Source organism: Acinonyx jubatus, chromosome A3 (assembly GCF_027475565.1).
Source record: "Acinonyx jubatus isolate Ajub_Pintada_27869175 chromosome A3, VMU_Ajub_asm_v1.0, whole genome shotgun sequence".
In the NCBI taxonomy this organism is placed as follows: domain Eukaryota; kingdom Metazoa; phylum Chordata; class Mammalia; order Carnivora; family Felidae; genus Acinonyx; species Acinonyx jubatus.
In genome coordinates, this window is record NC_069388.1 from 111,421,831 (window position 1) to 111,445,863 (window position 24,033).

Consider the following 24,033-nt stretch of genomic DNA (forward strand, 5'->3'; position numbering starts at 1 on the left):
CAGTTTCAGGTACACACCACACTGATTCAACACTTCCGTACATCACCCGGTGCTCATCACAAGTACAATTGAACAGATCGATGAAACCAGGAGCTGGTTCTTTGAAAAAATTAAAATTTTTTAAAATCCGCCCCTGCAGCTGCTTCCTGTCCTTTTAATATATGATCAATCTACATGCACTATCACCACTTTCTTCTCTTTCTTAATTTGACTTTCATATCATCTTCTAAATGCCTGCTCCCAAACAATCTTGTGAGCATGATCCTGTGACTATACAACATATTTAAAAAACTCTGAAAAGTAAAAGCACCATGAAATTGCCATCAGTGACTCTTTCATCCTTGTAAAAATAACCTTCATGGATCTCGCTACCTTTGAAATCTTGACAGCACTTGTAACATAGGTAAAAACAGAAGAATTTAACATCTATATATGTAATAAATCCCCATGATATTATACTCAGTGCCCATCTGGTGTCATTTCCTGTCAGCCAGAAGAACCTCCTTCAGAATTTTTTGACATACCAATCTATAGCAAGCAGTCTCCATTTGCACTTTTCTGAAAATACCTTTATTTCAACTTCATCTGTGAAGGATTTTTCTTTGAACACAGAAGTCCAAGTAGATAATTGGATTTTTCAGCACATGAAAAACAGTTCACCATTTGATAACCTCCCTTGTTCCTGATGAAAAGTGACCCATCATTTATATCACTGTTCCACTGTATATATCTTTTTACCTGCTTTTGAGATTATCTCTTTACCTTTGATTTTTCAGCTGTTTTACTTTGAAGTGGCTAGGTGTGGTTTTCTTTGTATTCACCTTTCTTGAGCCATTTTTTATTCAAACCTCTTTCCTGCCACATGCTCTCCATTCTTGTCTTCTGAGATTACAAATACCTAGGTATTAATTGCTTTGATCCCAACAGTACTGAGGCTTTCCATTTTTCTTTTATCATTTTTGTTTTCTCCAGATGGGGTAATGTCTTTTAATCTTTGACCTTTATCCTATTTCCACTTTTTATGTTTTCTATTTTTCTATTAAAACTCCCCATCTGTTGTCTCATGAGGACATTTGAAATTGAGAATATTTACAGTAGCAGCTTTGAAAGTCCTTGTGCATGAATTCCAACATCTCTGTCATCTTGGGGTTGTTTTCTACTGACTGCTTCTTCTCTTGATTGAATCGTATTTCCTTTTCTTCTCATGACTGTTATTATGGAAAGGATATTATAAGTATTGTGGTGTAGAGACTATCTTATTCTGAAGAATTTTGGCCAGAAAGTTATTCAGCTAGATTCAAACTCCAAATTCTATTTTCCTATGGTGTCCAGTGCCCGGAACTACTCAGTTCCTTCAGCTTTCCAGTTTTTGCATTTCACTGGAAACTGGAGAGTCTCCCCATGGATCAGCCAAGAATTTGGGCCGAGTTTATATACAGATGTTGGGGCTTCCCCTTCTGTGGCTCCCTCCTTCCCTGGATATGTCTCACTTTTCAGTCACTCTGGAAGCCACAAATGCCATTCGTCTCCTGAAGCAAGTCAGGAATTGCCACTTTCTGCTCTAGTGCAGCCACCCCACTCTACACAGACTGGGAAATGTCATCAGGCAAAAACAAAACTTACAAATGTTAACTGTATCCAACTGCAATTCACTTCTTTTAAGAATCAACTCCCGTCCAATCTGTCTACTTTCAGTTGCTCTTTGATATCTTCAAGTAATTGATTTTATATTTTATCTAGAGTTTACAAACGTTATCTGCAGGAGGCTTAGCCTAATAAAAGCCTATCACTATTAAAACTGCCAGAATAGAAACCTTCTCATCTGTATTTTAAAAACATGTTTCTTTCCAACAAGATCAGTAACATTTTATATTGGTATGCTTTGTTTAAAAAAAAAAAAAAACAGAAAAATTTCCCGTTATTTTGTAAATAATCAGATTACATAAGGAATAAAGATCTGAGTTTTCAGTTTCATAGCAACCATCTGCTTACACTAGTACAAAAGCATAGGGTATCAATTTGGAAATGATCACACGTATGTTTACGTTTGGTAATGGAATTATTCTTAAAGTGGGGGGCAAAATATGTCCTCTTTAGAGAGAAGAACAGATGCCATTTTTTTCCCATTTGGAAGATATCATTACCTCGCACATTAGCTCAGAAAACCACCACGTTTATTATCACGTGCGATGCAAGTCAGGAAAGCAGTCTGCTTGCCAAGGCCAGCAGGATTCATCACATTCTGGCAACTGGGGAATTTGTCAAATTGAACTCACTGAACAATAAAATAACATCATTATGTGGTACTCAATGAGCAATACAAGCCAATTATAGTAAGTGGCTTTATGTAATTCCCCAGACTGAATCTACAATTCGCATGATAATGGTGTGGTATGTTACATTCTCCAAGAAGGCCAGTTAGAACTTCATTGATGAAAAGCAGTATTCAGATAGCTAAAAGAGACTTGGATGTCATGGAGTCCCATCATGTCCTTCTACAGATGGGGAAACTGAGGGCCAGAGGAATTAACTTACTCAAAATCAAAAAATTAACTCTCAACAATGGCAGAAACAAGTCTAGAGCCAACTGCTTGTCTCAGTATCTTCCACTATTTGTCCTAGATCCAGCAAAAAAAAAAAAAAAAAAAAAAAGCAAAACAATTTTTTTTTTAAATATGGTAGACACAGAGGTAGAAAGTTTTAGGAGAAGAACAAACAAAACCTCCAAATTTTTGCTCTCTTACTGCTTGGTGAGATCAGGTCTTTAACCTTCTTAGATCTTAAAAGAATCCAAACAGCCAAATAAACTTACCCCAGAACGGTTGTCTTACAGAAACACCAATAAAATAACTGCAAATAGCTTGTAAATATGAGTAACTGTAAAAGCTCCTTTGCAAATTGTTGGTCATTAACTTACATCAGTATCCTCACTACCTTTTATCCCCAGAACCCACTCATCCTGCGACAATCTCTTTTACATCTTTCAGTTCCACATTAAACTACCCACATGGGATCTAGGAGATGCTAGGTTCTAAGCCCTAACTTGGTGATATGGCAAAAAGAAAATAAAAAGGACTGGTGATTCCCTCATTTCCACAAATGCCAAGTCCTATGAGATCATCACCATCACTGTCGCTTTCACTGTAACAATGCCTTCTGTCAGGTGCCTTCCAATACCTGCTGCTTCACCATCACTTCTCCTCCACAGAAATAAGTGCATTTTTAACACCAAAAGAACAAAAGGAACCTGTGTGTGTGTGTGTGTGTGTGTGTGTGTGTGTGCGCGCGCGCACGCGCGCATTTATACCAGTTGCCTGGATTCTTAAGAAAGAAATCAAGAGGACAATTTGGAAACATTTACACTGGCAAACACAGAGCCCACGAAAGTAAAACATTTTTAAAAAATATTTTCAGCAGGCCTATCTTAGCCCAAAAAAAAAAAAAAAAAAAAAAACTGCCAAGAAACTGTTTCAAAATACTTGGATTGTTCTGCCTTTTTTCCCCCTCCCAACTGTTTCCACCAGGCAGTAAATAAAATCCCAGAGTCCTTAAGCAACAGTCTATCTCCCTGAATAGGGGGGAGAGCAGGAGCAGAAGAATATGGAGGGCAAAGACGGGCAAGGCAAAAACGTTTGCATTTAACCACCTTGACTGCCGCAAACCAAATATTTGATTTTGCTCACTTATTTCCCTGTGAAAATACATGCACATGCAACAAACGTTTGATTCAAATATATGAGGGACCGGTGAGAACCTTATGAGCAAAATGCTAGTTTGTTGAAAGGTATGTTCCACTTCACAGAATGTCGCTGGAGTGAATGTGGGTACCCCGTGGTCTTCTAAGGCTTTGGATGCCTTGTGGAGTGGTCTCTTTCTCTTACATCTCAGGTTTCCTACCCTCCGCCCCTGACAGGAGTCAAGGAAGTAAGAAATTAGAAGTGAGTGAAATCTTCCCACTAGGAAGGAGGAGCCTAGGTCTCCAAAGCAGCCCCATAAAGTGTGTGGGGCGGGGGGACACAAGGTACAACAGAATTTACTGGCAGCAAACAGCCCACAAAACAGGAGAGAAATGACAAGAGTTTGAGAGTTTAGGGTGGTGGGAATGGAGGCTCTTCAGGGGTAATTCTTGTGTGCAGAGAGCAGGAGTCATGTCAATAGAGGATTTCAAGCTTTCCTGTGGCACCCAGGAGCTCCTCAAATACTTCATCAAGTACTCAAACAAAAATTAACAATAAATTACTTACATTCCCCTAAGGCTAAAACTCCACCCAGGAGACACCTCTCCACTATTTAGTCCTCTAAGGAAAACACATTTGTCCCACTGTTTGTATATAATACAGATGAGGAGAGCGTGGAGTAAAAAGTCAGAAGGAATCATCCCAAAGTCTTAAAGTCTGGAGCTGTCAAACACCTAACAGATAGGAGCGTACACTTTAACACTAAATCTTTTGTTTTTGTTTTTGGGGTTTTTTTGGAGTTTTTTTGGTTTTTTTGCTTCAAAGCCCAGGCTGTAAGGTTTATGAATTTTACAAATTCAAGTTCTAATACAAGACCATCTTTTCCATAAATTTGCTTCAAACAAAACCAAAACCCCACATTATCCTGGCATGCCATACACTGTGAGCGACAGAACCCAGTAAAGATTCCATCCGTTCCATGGGATAACTGGCTGATGGATGGGCTTTGGGCGAGGGGAGTCTGAGTCCCACGGAATTGCACAACAAATTATGTATGTGTATGCTTTTGTGTTTGTGGAAGTTTAAGAGGTGAATAATTTCAAACACACACACACACACACACACACACCTGGTGCAAAACTACCGAAACAGTTCACTGACCACTTCAAGTCCACGATGTTACAGAAGAGACACCTGAGGTACACGGAGAGCACAAAGAATGACGACCTCTGTCCACAGTCACACAGCTAGAGGCACCCCTCCTCCACGCCTCTCCCCCGCCTGGCCAGTGTGGGTCTGGGGAGCTCAGGGTGGCATGACAACTTCCTTCTCACAGCAACAGGGTGCGGGGGTGGGCGGAGTTCAGGGCACGTCAGAATTAAGAATCACACCGAAAGTCGACATCCAAACAGCATCAAGGAAAGTCTGGAAAGCTTTTCCGGCCAGGACTCGAAGCAGATTCAAAAACTAGACTGAATCTGCTAGACAGACTGAAAAATCCAGACCTGTGGAGACATGGACGGGGCGGAGACTCTTGAGAACACAGAGCTTCCTTCTGGTGCCGGTCAGGCTCACAATACCCGGGGCTCTCGCCACTTAGTCCTGTATGTTTTCCTACCCTGCATTATGCTTGGGTGAGAGCAATGGTTAGCTTCCACCTAGAAGCATCCACGGGCACTATTCATTCAACATTTATTAAATACCATGTGCCCGAAATGCAAAGAGGAAAAAAAAAAAGATGAAAAAACAGATTCAGACAAGATGCAAGCAAGAGGGGATGAGTGCAGAGATGCTCACATCAGACAGACCTGCGTGAGGATCCCAGCTCCTCCATCCACTGGCTGAGCAACCTCAGGCAGTTCTAAGACTCCCTTCCTTTGTCAACGAAAAGCAACAGAACCTAGAAACGGCCTCTGTTAATATCAGTAGCAACACAGTATCTGTCCTGAAGGAGCTCAGAGACCAGAAAGGAGGAGGAAGAATTAACTAGTTACAATCCCATAGCACGCAAGTTCTATCACCAAGTGTCCAGGGAGCAGTCCACACCTTCCCCATCACTGCCAACAGGAGTCACGCATGAGGCATACTCATGTACACGCACACAGTGCAAACCTCAATTCATACTGCTTCCAGGACAAGGAGGCTCCATAAAAGGGCTGCTACCCAGTGGTGCAGCAATCCTCGACGGTAATTAGGCACAACTCGAGTCTCATGTGGGATGCAGAGGTCTGTCCGGACTGAAGACAACAAGCCTGACTCAAGCAGGCTTCTCCTCAGGTCACACGTGTTAACACTGTGTCTATACATCCATATTCTGTCCCAACAGCAAACAAAAGGGACCAAAACTGACTTCATGAGGTAATTCTCTTTGAATCCCACTTCCTGCGCCAACAAGTACCTTCCCTGACCTTGAAAAGCTGTACGAAATGGTACCAAGTTACACTTCACCAATGCTTTGTTATTGTTGCAATTGAGAGTTAAGGTCAGATTTCTATCTATTATCCCACTGGAAGTACCACCACCACCCTGACCCTTCCTTTCAAGACAGCAAAGACCATTAGCAGGGTGGCTTGGCCTATTCTGGCCCCATCACCCTCTAGTTATACGACTGTGGATAAGTCAGCTAACCTTGCCTCAGTCCTCTGATGTCTGAAACGGGAATCATAATAGTAGCTACCTAAAGGCATTATGATGAGGGCAAAACAGTCTTTCGTGAGGAGAGTTTTGCACTGTACCTGAAACAAACAAAGTACTCAGTAAGTGTCACCCATTTGTCACAACAAACTAGAGTTGATGCAGCATCCAGGAGTTGAACACAAGGGTCACAAGCAAGAAAACAGATTCATCATACATCAGAACCCCTTGAGGGGAAATACCATACCACCCAAGGCAATACTTGTTACCCTACCAAATGAGTAACTGATGTGTCATGAAACATCCAGAGAAAAGCGTCAACTTTGAAGATAATGATAATAAAAAATATCTTCAACGTCTTTTTTCCCTCCACGCAATCCTCGAACATGATACATCGCACAATATCTAAATGAGAAAGCAAATGAAACAATGGAATTACCCAAATTTTCCAACTTTCTTTTCCTGTCTTGGAAATTCACAATATTCTTCCACCAGGAAACAGAAAAACACTTTCAGATTTAAAAAGCAGGCTGTTATCAACACATGAAGCACATGCGGTCAATTAAATTTCAGTTCAATCAGTATCACCAAGTTGATTAAAGGCACTTTGATCAAATGTAACTTAATCAAACTTTTAACAAGTTTCAGTCTTTTGTGACTGTAACAAATAATAGCGTTTGCTAAGCTAAGCAGTGATTATAAGTTTATTCTACTGTTTGGGAAGCAAATAACTTTTTAAGATATATAAATATGTTGATGAAAAAAATCCAATACTGACAGAAACTACTTTGAGTCTGGAAACAAAGTACCACAACTTGAAAAAAATTTACTTGCTACATATGAACAGGCTTTAGTAAATAAGTAATACCGGGCCTAACACAGGATACTCACAGTGACACACACTTTTCATCTTTCTCAATATTTTAGTGTTATACTTTCATGCATGACTAGGACCTCGGCACCACTGATGCTCTGTGCTGGAAAATTATCGCGGGGGCTTGTCTTGTGCACTGGGGGGCAGTTAGTAGCACTCCTGGCCTCTGGGCACAGAAGCCCATAGTGCCCTCCCCCAAACCATGACAATCAGCCATATCTCCAGACATTGCCAGAGGTCCCTTGGGGGGCAAGAATGCCCTGGTTGAAAACCACTGATTTAAGACATGACTGTTTCCTTCCCAGTCTTATTCCGAAAAAACACTCATGAGATCAGGAAGCAACTGTTCTATGCAGTTATTCTGTAACAGGGACTCTGCAACACGTTCTATGTACATCCTCTCCCATCCCACAATCCTGTTTTGTCCCCGTCAAACAAAGATATGCTCAGAGCAGTCTTTCAAGGTCTGAAGCCCAAAATTTGCCCATTTTGTCATTCATTTATAATACAGTTATTTTTCAATGAGGTATTTTCAATGCCATGTTCAAAGCACCATGGTCATCACCATTACGTAGCATACAAGAAAGAGCCTTCTTTTACTTTCACTTGTCCCTAATAAAAGTCTACCTCAATTCTTGCTTCCTTTATACACTCATTCATTGAGTCACTCGACAAACACACAAGTCCCTACTGTGCACTGTCCTAGCCAAGGAACTTAGCAATGAGCAAAACTGACAGAGTCCTTGCCCTCATGGGGCTCAGAGTCTAGTGAGGTGTTTCCAAAAACCAGGTAGCATGTGAAGGCATTTGCACAGGAAAATCAAATATCTGCCGTAGCATTTCTGCTTCTAATCCCAACCTCCAGGAATTAATGAGAGATTTATCTATTGTATTATTCTGTAGAATGAAGGTAACTGCCTTAACTATCCTATTTGTAAAAGCTTTTACAGTTTATATGCCCAGTATTATCTAGGAATTTAATCAAAATAAGTGCCTAAAGGCTGAAATTTACTATTTTAACAACAAAAAATTTTAATTCATTGTGACTATACTTAAAAGAACTTTTTGCATACCAGACAAAATCACTCCAAGTCCGAAGTCTGTACTTCTGCACCATATACTCTATCCAAAAGCACATCCATTTTTTAAGTTCCCTAACTTCATACAGTAGTAATCGGAACATTATGGTACAGCTTATAAAATCAACTCATTTCAATTCCTGCAAATTGGTGAAATCTATTTAAATCATTAAGGCAAAGGATATTCTGTGTGGATAAAGTCCACTGACAGTTCATAAACAAAATGACTTGTATTTGTGGCCAGCTTGCTGAAAGATGATCTCAGACACTATTATCACATAAATTCTGCTTTCTTCCATGCTTGAAGGGGGGCGAGGGCGGGGGGTGGAGGTGGCTAAGTGATGTGCAGAAAGAGAGGGAGAGATTTCTGACCTGAGACTGAATAATGACTTATTGTTACATTATCTCAATTCTCTTATCTAGAATACTAGCCTAGTCCTTAAGACCACCTGGAGGAGCAAATGAAACCATCATTTTGAGAGAACTTCGGAAACGGGCTAAGTATCAGTGTAAAGAAACAGCATAAATCAGACGATCTGGAATCCAACAAGACAGCAAAAACAATGGAGACCACAGAACTATCTCTATGATCAAGTGCCCAGACAGGTGAGTTTCTACACAAATAACCACAAGATGGGGACAGTCTCCCATTAAAAAAAAAAAAAAAAAAAAAAAAAACAACTCCTTTTTCCTTTGCTGCAACTTAACAAAGATGGAACAGGGCCCAATGAGACAAGGAAGTTAAAAATTATTGTGTTGCTGAGTCAACAGAAACTGTTCTTAATGCTTCTGATGAATGAAAAGACATTAACAAAGGCTGTAAAGATAATTTTACTAAAAATAAAACTTAAAATATTACATCATGAAGTTCACAGAAAGTCCAGAAATGGGCAGCTGAACCCTCTTTCCCCTAACAATACTGAAGAGATAAATGGGAACAAGCCACAGTGATATCAAGGGCTTCCTCAAAGTTTCAGGCCTAATAGAGATCAGCATCCCCATGGGATCCTAACCCTGGGGGTCTCACCATCAAGCTCTACCTACTTCCCATCATCAGCCTGCTGCTGCCACACTCCCTGCCCTGACTGCCACCTGACCGCTAGACTTGGTGTCCACCACTTCCGGGGAGTGTGGACCTCTGGCTATGGGCCCAAGTTCCATGTCTCTGGATATGGGATTCCCATATTGCAATTCCCTTAACTGGATACCCACCTTACAGTCCAAGCGGACAGTTCCTTCTCGGGAACCTATTATATACCTGAGTTCCTCAAGACTAAAGCCCATCTTGTTCTGCCATGTCCTCACTGAGGAACGTCTCTGTACCTGAACTCCAGCAGCTGTTTATAGGTAGTCCTCCCAGGCTCATGTAACACCTGCTTCATAATGAACTAACACATGCAAAGCACTTGCAGCAATGCCTGGCATATCACAAGAATGATGGATAACCTAAAGTTTGTCATTATTAGTGTTTTAACTCCTAGATTTTCACTGCACCTTCTGAGACCTCATTACTCCAATGCCTAGTGCTATTTCAGACTCCCCATGTCCTTTGGATCCCACTTCTGCCTGCAAGACCAGACTTCTTCCCAGTTGCACCTGAACCTGTCACCAACCAGAACCCACCACACCCAGTGGCCAGGCCATGTCCATATAACATGGTACCCAGACATTTAAAATGCGGTTTATATTTTCAATCTAGTATCATGGATAAAAACCCAGAATCTGAAGTTGGGTAAGAGGTCAGTTTGAATCCTGGCCCTGCCTCCTACTTACATATGATCATGTGCAATTGACTTCGATACTCTAAACCGCAGTCTGTTTATAGGGCTGTTTTAAGACACCTGTAGACACCATGCACAACACACATGGAGCACTCAGCACCCAGTAGTGCTAGCTATTCACATTATTCCTAAGGCAAGGATGCGTGTATTACAGCTGAGGGGGAAACCATTATTAGGACTGAGAACCACAATTCTTACAGATGAACTTTAGCAGTTGCACATAGATGAGTCTGGAGAAGGTGTTCAGGAGATGACTTCAGGTAGTGTATTAGCTTCTTAGGGCTGCCCTAACAAATCACCACAAACTGGGAGGCTTAAAACAACAGCAACACATTCTCAGAGTTACCGAATCTCAAACCAAGGTGCTAACAAAGCCGCTCACCCGCTGAGCTCTAAGGGAGAATCCCTCCTTGCCTCATGCTTCTGAGCAGGAGGCATGTCCTGGCTCATGGCCACATTACTCCATCTGTGCCTCCCTCTCTACACATGGCTGTCTCTTCCTCTCCCTGTCCGTTTTCCTCTTCTAAGGGCATGTGATTAAATTAGGTCCTACCTGCTTAACCCAGAAGGATCTCATCTTAAGTTTCTTCAGTTAAATGCATCTGCAAAGACTCTTTCCAAATAAGGTCACACTCTCAGGTTCCAGGGCTGGTGGTGTGGACTCTCCTTTCCGAGGGCAACATTCAACACAGTAAAGGTGAGAAGGCAGGGACAGCAGAGGTGCTTCTCACAAAGACCTGGTTGTACCAAGTGAGGAACACGGTAGAATACTCCTGGCCGTGGGTAGGGCTGAGAGGGACAGACCCGCAGAAGGCACGTGAGAGCATCTATGGCAGTGGTGCACAGGACAGCAACGTCTGTTAGGTGGTACCATTTGAAAAATGGGGAAAAAAATTTTTTAAAGGTGTGCCTGATTGTGCATGGGGTTTTTTGTTTGTTTTTTACAGGAATAAACAGGAAAGTTCCTCAGTGGCAGCTTCTAGAGAGCAGGATGCAGCGAGGAGGGAGGCTGCCAGGATGGGGATCCTTTTTATGTTACACCCTTCTAAACAGCTGGAGTTTCTCTCCACTTGCCCCATGCTCCGATACATCTATGCACTACAGAGGTTCATCAAGTTTCACCAAGAAAGTTTCCATCTTCACCCTATAAAAGCCTTCTTTGTCTGCTATTTTCTCAAGAGTCACAAAGGGCCTTGGAGATCCACAGCTCACCCCCCTCTCTTAGTGGAATGAGAAAGCATTTCCAGACCTCAGATCCCTCCACCTGTAATGCAAATTTAATGAACATTCAACAAGTCCTCCCCAGGTTAATGAACTATTTGCCTATCAGGGGAGCCTCCCAAGCACAAGTAGCTTCCTCTGTTTGAGCATCAAAACCCCGTTCAGGTCAAGCAGCCGGTTAGGAATTTTAGCTTCCTCCCATTTTACAGTGCATCAGGAGGTCAGGTCAACAACATTTCCTTCATCAATGACCTTATGGAACTTCCTTTTTCAGTGACTGTTTCTTGACCTTGCTCAAGTTCCGCATTCAAATAGGGACATTCTGCAATACAACAGGCCTGCCTTGGGGTCACACACAGATTGGAGTTAATACAAGCCCTTTCTGAGAGAGCTGCAGGAACTACAGCCTTGGCTGAGGCCCCTAGGACCTGAGCTGTGCTTTGTTAGGGAAATTCACTGGGGCACAAGAAATCACAACTACATTGCTCACTGCAGAAGCCAAGGTCCTTGAATACCTAGACTCCCCCCTCTCCCATTTGCAGACTCTGCCATCAGGTCAATCTCCCTAAACCACAACCCTGGTCTTGTGTCATGTGGGCATCCTATGACCTCCCCAAGGGAATCTGGACTCTAGTAGATATCTAAGTCTCTCCTCAATATTGAGACCCATCCTACCATGGGGGTAGGGGGGACAGTTAATATTTTGCAACTTGAACTAGTTTTTCTCCTGGTATATCCCCCTTTTCTCCCCATTCAAGCTAGGTCTTTATGTTCATCATACTGGGAGAGGGATATGGCAAGGAAAAAGCAGAATTACCTTGCTAATGTTTCTTTTATGTCCAAAAATCTAAGCCCATAGATGGAAAGATGGCTCTCACATGTAGAGCATGCAACCCATCCAGAACTACAAAAGAGGGTATTTCCAGAAACTAGAAGGAGACTTTATCAGGTGGGAGGGAGAAAAGGTTATTTCAGGATTCAGAAGCAGAGCTTCTGGGGAGGGACTAGGACTCCAACAAAGGAGGAGCGTGGTGGTGGGTCTCAGCCCTTAGCAACCTCACAAAGATTCCTATGTAAAAGAGAAACGGAGGGCCGTAAGGACTAAGATGTTTCATGTTTCTACAATAAATTATATGAGCCAACAACGAGGACCAGATGCCCACAATCACTTGGCAAATCTAAGATTCCAGAACCAGGAATATTACAGGGTAGTTCTGCATTTTCCTAGCCACATCCCTCTCCCGAGATGATGAACATAAGGACTTAGCCTGAATGGGAAGAAAAGGGGGATATACCAGGAGAAAAACTGGTTCATATCACTGGGCAGGGAGGCCTCAAAACAGACTAAGGAGATGTTTCCCACAGCACAATCAGAGATGAGCTTGAAAAGTAAGTGGAGTTATAATTAATAATACTTCCACCAGAGAAAACTTTATGAACTGAGATGCATTCCTATTCTGTTACTTTTCCAACTGCTCCCAGCACAGCAACAAACTCAAGTCCTTTTGGCATTACACATCCTGAGATGCCCTACCCAGCACATAAGACTGTGATATTCCTCCCGCTTTGAATGCCCTTCCCACATTTTCATCCACTTACCCTTAACCATCCTTCAATTCCTGTCTCAGTATCACCTTACATTCATATGTGTGTGTGTATAACGTGTTAAGCGTGTCTATTAAGTGTGTCGAGTACATGAATGTGTGTGTACGCACCCATGTGTAAACTTTAACCCAGAACAAAATCTGTAAAGGCATATCCTTTTTAGCTGAAATACCAGGGCTGTATAACAGGTACAGTGCTCAATAACTATTCACTGAAGAAAGAAAGAAATGAATAAAAAGAACTGACTGTTTTCAAGGGTTAATTCCTGTCAGTTAAATGAAACAAAATACCCCTAAAAAGTGTGTTATATATAATATACAATATATAATAATGTAAATGTATCATTTTTTAAAGATTGTATATTAAGACAGAAATTAGAGTCTGTATCTTGAACACAGACATATTATAAACAGAAGAACTTTAAGTAGATGGTGGACAAACAGATAAAAGATGTGGAGGTTTTCACTAGAACTTCTTGGATTTTTCAAGGGCTTAAGCAAACACAGACATAGGTTCTACTTCAAAACTCTTGGCCTGTCTTCTCCCTAACATAGCAATACTGTTTGTATTATTACTGTTATTATTATTATTGTTGTTAGTCAGGATTAAGGCTGCTTTGGTCTACATTCACAACAGAAAGAAAGGGTAGCAGTTCAAAAAAAAAAAAAAGAAAGAAAGAAAAAGCACCGTATGGATTTAAAAGAACATATGAAAAAAAGGCAGTCAGCTGGAAAACTAACTGCACGGCAAGTGGTTAACAGCAAGAGAAGAACTCACAGTGAAGAGGTTGTAGACAACACAGTCCCTGTGACAGGCCCTAGGTGGCGCCAGTGGTCTAGGACAGCCTGGTTGCCTGTTAGAGGGACCTGGGACTAGAAATGGGAGGGGCAAGCCTGTCAGAACCAGAGAGAGTGCACTAGGGAGTTTCAAAAAAAAAAAAAAAAAGGATCCTACTTCAGTCAGATATTCACAAAGGACATGTTTCTATTACTATCACAAACCTCACTCAAGATTCAGATTTTTACCTGGCAGAAATTTTTACCTGCCCACCACTTACTCATCTCACACATTTTCCTTCTATTAACATTGGGTTTCCTGACATAATATGAATACAGTTTTAATTCTCTAAATTGCCTGATTTCCCTAATTTAAGATGTGATCAATTTAAGATGCAGGACTAGTATGACTAAATGAATTACCATTTTCCCCACCTGCTGTTTATATTGTTTTAATGCAATACAACTGGACACTTCCAGAATGCCTCCTTTAACCCTACGTTTATGCTCCCACTACACTGATTGTGATCATCTCCATCACAGCACATATTGTACTGACCTGTGATTCTGGTTTATTCATCAATTTCCTCCACTAGAATGTTTCATCCCTCAGAACAGAGACCCTCACATTCATTTTTGTATCTCCTACACCAGATGCCAAGTAAGTGCTCAAATGATGTTGATTATTCTAATACTACTCAGGTATATACATAGCAAAGACAAAATTAACACGTAAAATGACAATATAATTTCATGTCAATACCACAGGAGAGCAAATTACTCACCTTGATGAACTGATTATATTATGCACAGTAGACCCTGAACAGCACTGAAACTAGGGCCACTGATCCCCAGTGCAGTCAAAAACCTGCACAGAACTTTGTACTCACCAGACACTTAACTACTAATAGCCTACTGTGGATGGAAGCCTTACCAAGATCAATTAACATATTGTGTATGTCATGTGTATTATATACTGTATCCTTCCAATGAAGGAAGCTAGAGAAAATAAAATGTTACAAAAAATCATGAAATACATTTACAGTACTGTACCACTGTATGTATTGGGGGAAAAAAATCCACCTAAGTAGAGTGTGCAGTTCAATCCCATGGTGTTCAAGGTCAATTGTATAGTCCAGTTAGTGATTAACTACTTTTGGATTTCTATTTTTGAAAATATTAAAACTTTGATGGAAATAAACTCATGTTCAACTATAGTTAAATTTCGACTATAAAATCTGATTACAGATAATGCTATTGTGTTGTTTGCTTTCAATTAAAAATCATCATCCATATAAAGAGCATTTATTATTCCCCCAATTTTTCTTCACATAATTACTCCCACAATTATGCACCTCACAACAAAAATATGTGTAATCAAAATAAGCATGGCTTAGGGTGCCTGGGTGGCTCACTCAGTTGGGTGTCTGACTCTTGATTTTGGCTCAGAGCATAATCTCAAGGTTCAGGGATTCAAGCCCCACACTGGGCTCTGCACTGACAGCACAGAGCCTGCTTGGGATTGTCTCTCTCCCTCTCCCTCCCCACTCATGCACATGTGCGCGTGTTCTCTCTCTCTCTCTCTCTCTCTCTCTCTCTCTCTCTCAAAATAAAGAAACATGAAAAAAAGCAAGCATAGCTTTAATATCAGTACTTCTGGTCATATTAATAGTATCACTATTCACCCTCTCTAATAGCATGGTTAACTTTAGACAAGATCTAATCACTTTGAAATTCAGGTCTGCAAGCCTGTGCTAAGAGCATGACTGTCTCACCAAAGGTCTATTGTCTCTGCCCTAGAGAGCATTTGTGAGGTCAAAAATTGCAGCCTTTCCATTTCCTTGAGAGAGATGTTGGTCATGTTCCCACCACTTACTGTCAGTTAATATCTGTCATATGATTGACACCAAGTTCCTGGTGTTAAACTAGTGGTTATCCCATTTCATGATGAATGAGCAGTCTCGATGATCTCAAGTATTCCATTATAATAAACATTCCAAGACCTATACATCTAGATGTGACCTCTTAAGCTTCACACATCTGCAGCTGCCGAGGGCACATCCCCACCCAGATGAACAGCCACAAGTCACTCAACCTCAAGATGTGCAGCAGCAAGCTCATCAGCCTCACTTCCTGCTGGGTCTTCTCTGCCGGTGAACTGGTACCCAACTGCATCACTGCCCATGTCCACCAAAACATAATCAGGTTTAAAACAGAACACGATTTATCAGTACTACCCATATTATAATTTTAACAGGTTTCGAAAGCAACACTATCTCTGAGCATTTTGGTTTTTAAATGAAACTTGAGAGTATGAATAATGCTTTCCCATAAGCAAATAAACAAATGGAAGAAGCCTTGAACCACCCTTAGTAATTCTTTAATGTATAAGTAAAGTTGAGCTCAAGGAAAGAACTGTAATCTAGCAATGCAACAACTTTCCCAGGGGGTAAAAGAACTGCGGCCGGGCCACTGATTTACAAAGTGTATATGAAATATCGATCGCTTAACCATGTGATCTTGAGTCATGGCTTAAAATTCATAGCTTAGGGGCACCTGGGTGGCTCAGCTGGTTAAGCGTCCGACTCTTGGTTTTGGCTCAGGTCGTGACCTCATGGTCCGGGAGATACAGACTGGCATCAGGCTCCGCAATGACAGTGTGGAGCCTGCTTGGGATTCTCTGCCCGCCCCCCACCCCCACCCCGCACTCTCTCTCTCTCTCTGCCCCTTCACTGCTTGCACTCTGTATCTCTTGATCTCTCTCAAAATTAATTAATTAATAATATATTAATAAATAAATTAGCCTGAAAAGAGAATAATTCACAGCTTACCTTTCCTAAGTAACAGAGAGCAGTACGACCTCCCTAGCTCTACCGATGTACCTTCACCGGCACAGTGGTACACACATAAATCTCTCCCAACCACTCATGCTCAAAATACGGACAACCCCAAACAGATACGCCTTTTTCACTGGTGGTGCACTGGCATAGAGGACGAGCAATCATTTCAACAACTGAAAGAGGTTTAATTTATCGGTGACAAATCAGAAAGCTTTGGTCACTTAACACTACTAATTCGATATAATTACTTGGGGAAAAAAAGGCCCAATGTCCAGAAAAATAAGCAAGCACACTTATATTAATTAGTAAAAAATGGCCCTTTGAAGGATGTTTGCTAAAGCATTTCACTTGAAACACCTGGAAATGACTTTTTATCAGAATACCATCATATTCTAAGCAATATGGGTTAAATCACTTGCTAGGGTATTAAATTTAATAGCCCCCCCCCCATTGAAAAAAAATAACACCCAGTAAAACAGGTAAATTGGTAACAGGCAGCTGGGTAACTTCAAAGTCAGATGTTGGTTCAAAGACACCTAAGGCCATTATGAAGGTACAATTTTATAGTCCATCATTCTTGCATCTTGCCAAGAAGGGTGGAAGGAATTTTTCATGAAAATAATTCCAGGGTAACTCTCATATAGTTGAATAATGTCAAGTCCTTTGATAGGACCAACAAATAAATGCTTCTTGCAGATTTCTCAAGGTCGTTATTTAAAATTATGCTAGCAACTTCACTGCATTTCAAATTTTGAAGTTTAAAAATCACAATGCCAACTTAGTAAGAAGTCAGAACATACTCAATGCTCACTGTTCAAGAAGCTTTATCCCCCAAATGTTTTCTAATCATTCACAGATCAAATCTCAATTATCCACAGGTCACTGAAAACCTGCCATGGGGGGATGATTCACATTATTTGGATCCAAGGTAATACTTGACATCCTAAGCCATTCTGTGTGTTAAGGGCAGCCTCCTAAGGAAATAGAATTGCAGGTGTTTTGGAAATTTTAGGGATGCTCAGAAGTCCACTCTCACCACCTTCCCTCCTCTTACTTCAAACCCTATTGCCACAACATCCTTTTTGATCCCTGAGGGCAGACTCACTCCGTTATCTCCACTTTTTGCAGAGCTGAGAGGGAATAACTGAATCAAGATAAGGTGCTGCAGGAAGAAATATCATGGTAAGGAGACTAGTGACAAGTAGTGAGGAAAAAAAGAAAAAGAAAAAGGAAAGGAAAAGAAATCATGGCAGCCTGTGGGCTAATCAGACCTGGTCTGCAGCCAGCTGGGAAAGTCTGTATGTTCATGAACTACCAACTTACTGAAATACTTAGTTCGAAACAACACCCTGTGTGTTAAACCTACTTTTTAAAATTCTGCGAAATCAAATATAATTGATGCCTCAGCTACCAGTGGCAGATCGCTGCCTCTTGACTTCAGCTCACAACAGGAAAATGTGCACTCTATTACTTCTCAACCACCAAAAATTAATGGAATCAGTGGCAACAAAAGCTTGTGTCCGTACCACTCCACAAGTTCCCGAGAACTTTCATATATCCTTCTTGAAATCCTGAACTCAGCTAAAATGGAAAACTGATGTTTTGGAGCAAATTTGGAGATTGTATCAGATTTTATTATAACCAAACTTCCAAATCCAGTTAATAAAAAAATAAAAAGGCAGTATCAAGAACAACAGACATTAAGTAGGTCTCCTCAAAAAGCTTGGCACCTTTGCCCCACCGGAAAACTATTAAAAGGAGCAATTTCTTATTTAAATGCAGCACTGAAAGGGCACACGGTGTTCAGTCAACTCCCACTGGTCACTTCTGAGATTATTATCAAAGGCTAAGGACAGAGCAGAACCCCACAGTTAGAAGGAATCTGCTTCCACGTATTTGATACACATTACAAAAACCCACCATGATGCCAGTCAGTGATAACGAAGAAGAATGCAGGAAGGCTAGTGGCTGGAGCTTCTTTTCTGCCGGAAAAAAGCAGTTTCTAACTATTTCTTCCTACTAGCTCTCTCCACTTTCTCATCTCCCATTCATGCCTCAGCCCACTGCCATGAGGGTATGCTTCATCTCCCCACAACACTACCCAGGCCAACACGAACAACAGTGACATCCCTGCCAATGCCAATACCACGTTCATACATGCTGTCCTCTCTGTGGAGAGTGACGCTCATGATCCTTCCCTCCAGGGTTGTCATGGTGCAGATTACCAAATGTCTCTGAACCCCCACTCTCTAGATACATCACAGGAAGTGAGGAAGACCACAGGACCGTATGTGGCCAGTGAGATGTGAAAGGAGCAACATGGGTTCAAGTCCTGAGAGCTAACGCATGGTTCCCCCTCAACATCCCTTGTCTGCCAAGGCAACCGGCATCTATTCAGATGGTGGTAATTTCCCCAGTTCTGTCAGCTTAGGTCCCATAGTAAAAATGACAGGAAAAAACCCTAGACGACCCTAATGGACATGTCCTGGGGATGATTATGTGGGCGCAGAGCCCAAAGCAACCTGTGGTGAATATCTGCAAGAGCAAGAAACAAATTTTTGTTGTTAAGCCCAAGATCATGGATTTTTTTAACCGAATCATAACCTAGTCTTTATTTGAATTTCTTTCCTCCTTCCATTGCGGGTGAGACCACACCCTCCTGAGTCTTCACTTGCCCTTCCCACTGCTACTGCTGCTGCTCCGTTACCCATCCATCAGCTCACCTTTTGAATGTTGTGCCACACAGCCTCTAAGATGTTTCTCATGTCCTGGGATTCAGGCTCTTGAGTAATCCATTCCCCTTGAGCATGAGGCAGACCAAGTGACTCATTTCTAGTGAATATGGCAAAGTGTGGTCACTTCTAATTCTGAGATTAGGTTACAGAAAGACTGCAACTTCCATGTTGCCCACACTCTTGCTCACTCTAAGGGAAGCTAGCTGCCTACCATGTTGTGTGACACTGTTCAGAGAGGCCCAAGTGGTGAAACACAAATGAGCTTAAACCAACAGCCAGCAAGGAATTGAGACCTACCCCAAATCACTTGAGTGACCTTGGAAGTGTATCCTTTCCCAAGTCAATCCTTCAGATAAGACCACAGCTCCAACCAATAACTTGGCTACAGCCTTACAAGATCTTGAAACAGAAGACTCCCAGTTAAGCTGCACCTGGAATCCTGACCTACACAAACTATGAGATAATAGATGCTTGTGGTTTTAAGCCACTAAGTGACATCACTTGGGATAACTGTGTTACACAGCAATAGCTAACTAATACAGATTTAGGTGTTTCTTGGTTTCCCCACTTTCCAGAAGTAGAACAATTTTATTATTTGATCGCTCCTGAATCTATTATTTTGGGCACAGACCCTTCTCCAATGCTCACCAGATATTTTTGTCTAAAGGTCCACATACCCCTTCAACCTCTCAACCAATAACTCTGCTTTCTGCTCCCTGCAAAGCATATGTCAAAAGGTGTCAAGACCTTCCATTTATCACCCAAGCCAAAATCCTAAGAAACAGCCTCTACTCTTCCTCTCCCTTACTCTCACCACTCAATTAACAAGCTTTACTAATTTGACTTCAGCCGGCCACCATCTAGTTAGTCGTTCTGACCTCTCTAAACAGCAGACCTAACCTGGGCCATCTCCCACTTACTATATTTCAAAATTCTAGGATACGAAACTCAAATCTCCAAGTCTGGAACCCAAAGCCCATGAAGTTGAGCCTGGTCTTCTGATGCTCTGTCTACTTCACAAGCAAGTAACACCTGTAGTCCCTGGAGCTCACCTCGTTGGGTCATGCTGCTGCACCTGTAACCCCCTGGACCCTGTTTCTTCCACCATACAGACCCACCCACCCCAGGCTTCCAAGTCAAGTCCGGCATCTCTTCTTCTGTGAAGCCCTCCCTGATGGCTTCACATTCCCAAAATTATTCCTGTGTACTCACAAATGACTACCACTTAACAGATGGCATTCTAGTTACTTTTTCATAATCTTGTCTCCCTCTTTTGAGCTTCTCATCTTCTGAGAACTTCCAGCATGTAGGGCACGGCCCACAAGAAGATAGAACACACTGTATTAAACACAGTTTTATTAGATTGCACAGGAATACCCCTCAGTGTCTAACCCAGTGATGTGAAAATCAAGAGTGTAAGAACCACCTTCAGCCTTGACAGAAAGCAGAAAGTCCAACCCTGTGCTCAGGCACCCATCTGCCATCTCTTTTGCTACCATCCCTAAGCTTTAGTCCCATCTTCCCTGTCCCCTGGCCTCAGCATTCTTCCATGTCACTCAGAATGGGATGCTCCACATGCCAGAGTACAAAACAGTCCTGAGGTTTCTATTAAGGCTAAATAAATAAATAAATAATATTTCACCTCACTCCATTTTCAGTAGTTTTTAAGCCTGCCCAAAGGTCCTACTTAAGACATATTAACACACCTCATTTGAAGTATCTTTAACTGGTCAGTCTTTGCTCCTGTTACCTATTTAGTTACTTCTTTAATTTATTCATAATGGATAGACGTGACTACAGGCAGTGGTCCTCAAACCTGGCCCTGAGAAATCCTGGAAAAATATTCACTCCCAGGCTCTACCCAGACCTACTGAACTCACCTCGGAGGTGACCCCAATCATGTGTATCCATGGGATAAGGAGTCCACAGGTGTTTCTGATGCATAGCAAGGATGAGAGCCACTGCATTAGACAACCTCTCACTCAACCCAGCAATTAAATAACAAGGAGATACCCAGAGATATGGAATGGTCTGAGATCTTACAGCTACTGGCCAACCTGGAATGCTGATCTGGTTTCCCCATACCACCCTGCCTTCTCTACTAGGGTCTGCTGTGAGCTGACACTATGGACAAACACAGGAGCAAGGCCCCCACTTTCAAGGGGCTGCATGCAACAGCATCTATACATTAACAGTGAGTCTGTTAGAACATGCCTCTTCCATGAGCTGTAAAGAATGAAGAAAGAAGTTGGAGTTCCTTTTCTTGTAAATTAGGTGTGGTCCTTGGGCTTCTGGGAAGTTCCCACTATGGGCTGGGAAATTCTCAGTGTGGGCTAGCAAGGCTGGGCATTCTCTTGGCACAAAACCACGCAACAGTGAGGAAGTATCCACTTCTGGGAGCAACGGGGCAGGCATCACTTAAAGGGCTTCTTTAAGCGAATCCCAGCCACACTTGAAGCGAGGACCCATGGCCACCGGCCATGGCTAGCCACCCACCGCCTAACATCAGCCGTGAGGTTTCACCTTCCCAGACAGGCAGGCTGCCCCAGTTTATTTTACCCTTCACTTAGGGCCACAGTCACCTTGCCATGGCCCTAAGCAAACCATTGCTGGCACAGCAACAACAAACATCTCCAGATGGAGAAATGACCAACTATTCCAACAAACTTTTCAAAGGAAAAAAAAAAAAGATATTTTTGAGTTTGTTTTTTGTGGGCAGCTGGAAAAAAAAATAAATCTACCAAATACCAACACCTCTCCAAGAGGTTTCTTGCCAGGACCATGATGACTGGCGTTAAGAATGTGCGTTTCCGGCAGAGAGAATGTGACACATCGCTTAGTCAAAGGCAAGCCCGGCCCTGGCTGAAAATCTTTGTCAGAACTAGGTTATGCTTCCCCTGTAAGAAGTTTAAAATAAGGGCAATGGTGAAGTCACACCAGTGAGTCATTTTCCCACATGCTACACTCACTTTCGACATGATCAATAGACCAAGGTCTCAAAGAGTTTCCGTTGCATCGTGGGCTGTACCCAGCACTGTGGAGGAGTGTTTGACATTCTCAGTCTGTCAGGAGCACTACACCCATCCACCCCCTCATAAATAACCCAGGTAAGTTAAAACTGCACAAAAGAGTAATGGCAGTGGGCCTCTGGGGACAGGAAGGAAGAAAAAAGGAAACTGAGAGGCAAACACTGAAACACTGATGACCATAGTCACCCCTGATCTGTTTTGTTTGTGAGCAAAAAAGCGGTCTGTGAGCAGGTGCCTATGCTACGGGGGTCCTAGGTCTGCCAAGCTTGACAAGAATCCCAACCCAGGACTTCCAGACAATGCACATGTGTACGTGCATGGGTGCACACACACATTCACACTCACCAGGAGTGTCAAGGGTAGAAGGGTCACTGTTACCCACTTCCTCTCCCCTCTTCTTCCCAAGGAAGCTTTAGGGAATAGCAACAACTCTAGAGTAGGCGGCTCATCATCCAGGCCTTCAAGGAAATCTTCCAAATCAAAAGGGATGACCCAGAGGGAATAGCAAGAATGGGTGCTGGACCTCTGAGAGATGAAAGATGTGTTTCCTTGAACACAAGGAGGAAGAGAGGCAGACAGGGGTGGGGGCCAAAGGAGCGGTGGAGAGAAATCAGTACATGGAGCCAGCACCACCCGCCTCCTCATTCCAAGCTCTCAGAAACGGTGGAGCCATCTCTCAAGGGAGAAGGACACCTAAAAGGGACCAGGAAAGGGAATCTCATGCTCTGTTTTGTGCTCTGCCCTCTGATAGACAACCTACTACTACGTAAGAACAAGAGTAAAGTCTAAGTGAGCTTAGCATCTAGAGCCAAAGGACAAAATCTCCCTTATCACTATTGGTTTTGGATACTGACCTTTATCAGGACACAAAAACATTAATTCCCTGAAGATAGATACAGAAGAAATAGACACATACAAATGAGAGGTTAGCAGAATTTTTCAGTTTAGGGCCACATAATAAACATTTTAGTTTTTGTGGGCCAAGAGGGAATTTCAACACGTATACTTTAAAAAAAAAAAAAAAGAGCTTCCCACAAATTTTATACTGACAAAGTTCAAAACATAATAAAATGCAGTTATTTGTCATAGAAGCCTCCTACTGTGAAGAATGATATTCCATTTGGGAGATGACAATTTGCTTATCTGGGGTTCAAAGTTAGCATTCTCTATCCTCAAAATCAATTGCACATGTTTACCTATTAATGCTGATCTGTAATGTGATTTTAAGTATTTCATCTTCAAAATTTCTTTTCACACAAATATGTAGTACTAATCCAGGAGTGTGATTTTAATTAACTACATTCAGCACACGGATGGCATTCTAAGAAATTCTATTAGAATCTTCAGCTAATATTTTCCTTTTAGGATTTCACATTGCAGATTCCCACCGAAATTAGGTGAAAGCTCCTCATTTGCACAGTTAAATGGATTCGGACGCAGGGAAACTTCCTCTGGACTTGCATTGAGGTCTGAAAAGCACTGCCAGTATTTCAACTGAGCTAAGAAAAATGAACTACTACCAACTGGATTGAGAAGAGAGATCCCATTCCTTATTTTAACTTCACAACAAAGGAAGACATGAAAGAACTTAACATTCTAGTGATTTGAACAGTGTCTGTTGTCTAAATAAACTAAGTATTAAGTTTCACATAGAAGCACTGTTTCAAGCTGTAGTTCCATGTTAGCTCATTATCAAGTCTGAAACAAAAGCTAATTTCCAAAGCCACTCAGTGTCCACTATTAGTGGCTAACGGCAGTACTTTCTGTTCAGAAGAATTTTCA

The 24,033-nt window shown here is 41.9% G+C and overlaps 1 protein-coding gene and 1 long non-coding RNA gene across 7 annotated transcripts in view; one reads left to right on the forward strand and one right to left on the reverse strand.

Annotated features, from left to right (window-relative positions):
• LTBP1 (latent transforming growth factor beta binding protein 1) overlaps positions 1 to 24,033 on the reverse strand; it is a 397,389-nt gene that overhangs the window by 278,192 nt on the left and 95,164 nt on the right. The window lies entirely within an intron of this gene.
• Positions 8,586 to 11,531, forward strand: LOC128311280 (uncharacterized). The gene is made up of 2 exons (XR_008289591.1): positions 8,586 to 8,870; positions 10,993 to 11,531. It is a non-coding gene; the product is annotated as an uncharacterized LOC128311280 (long non-coding RNA).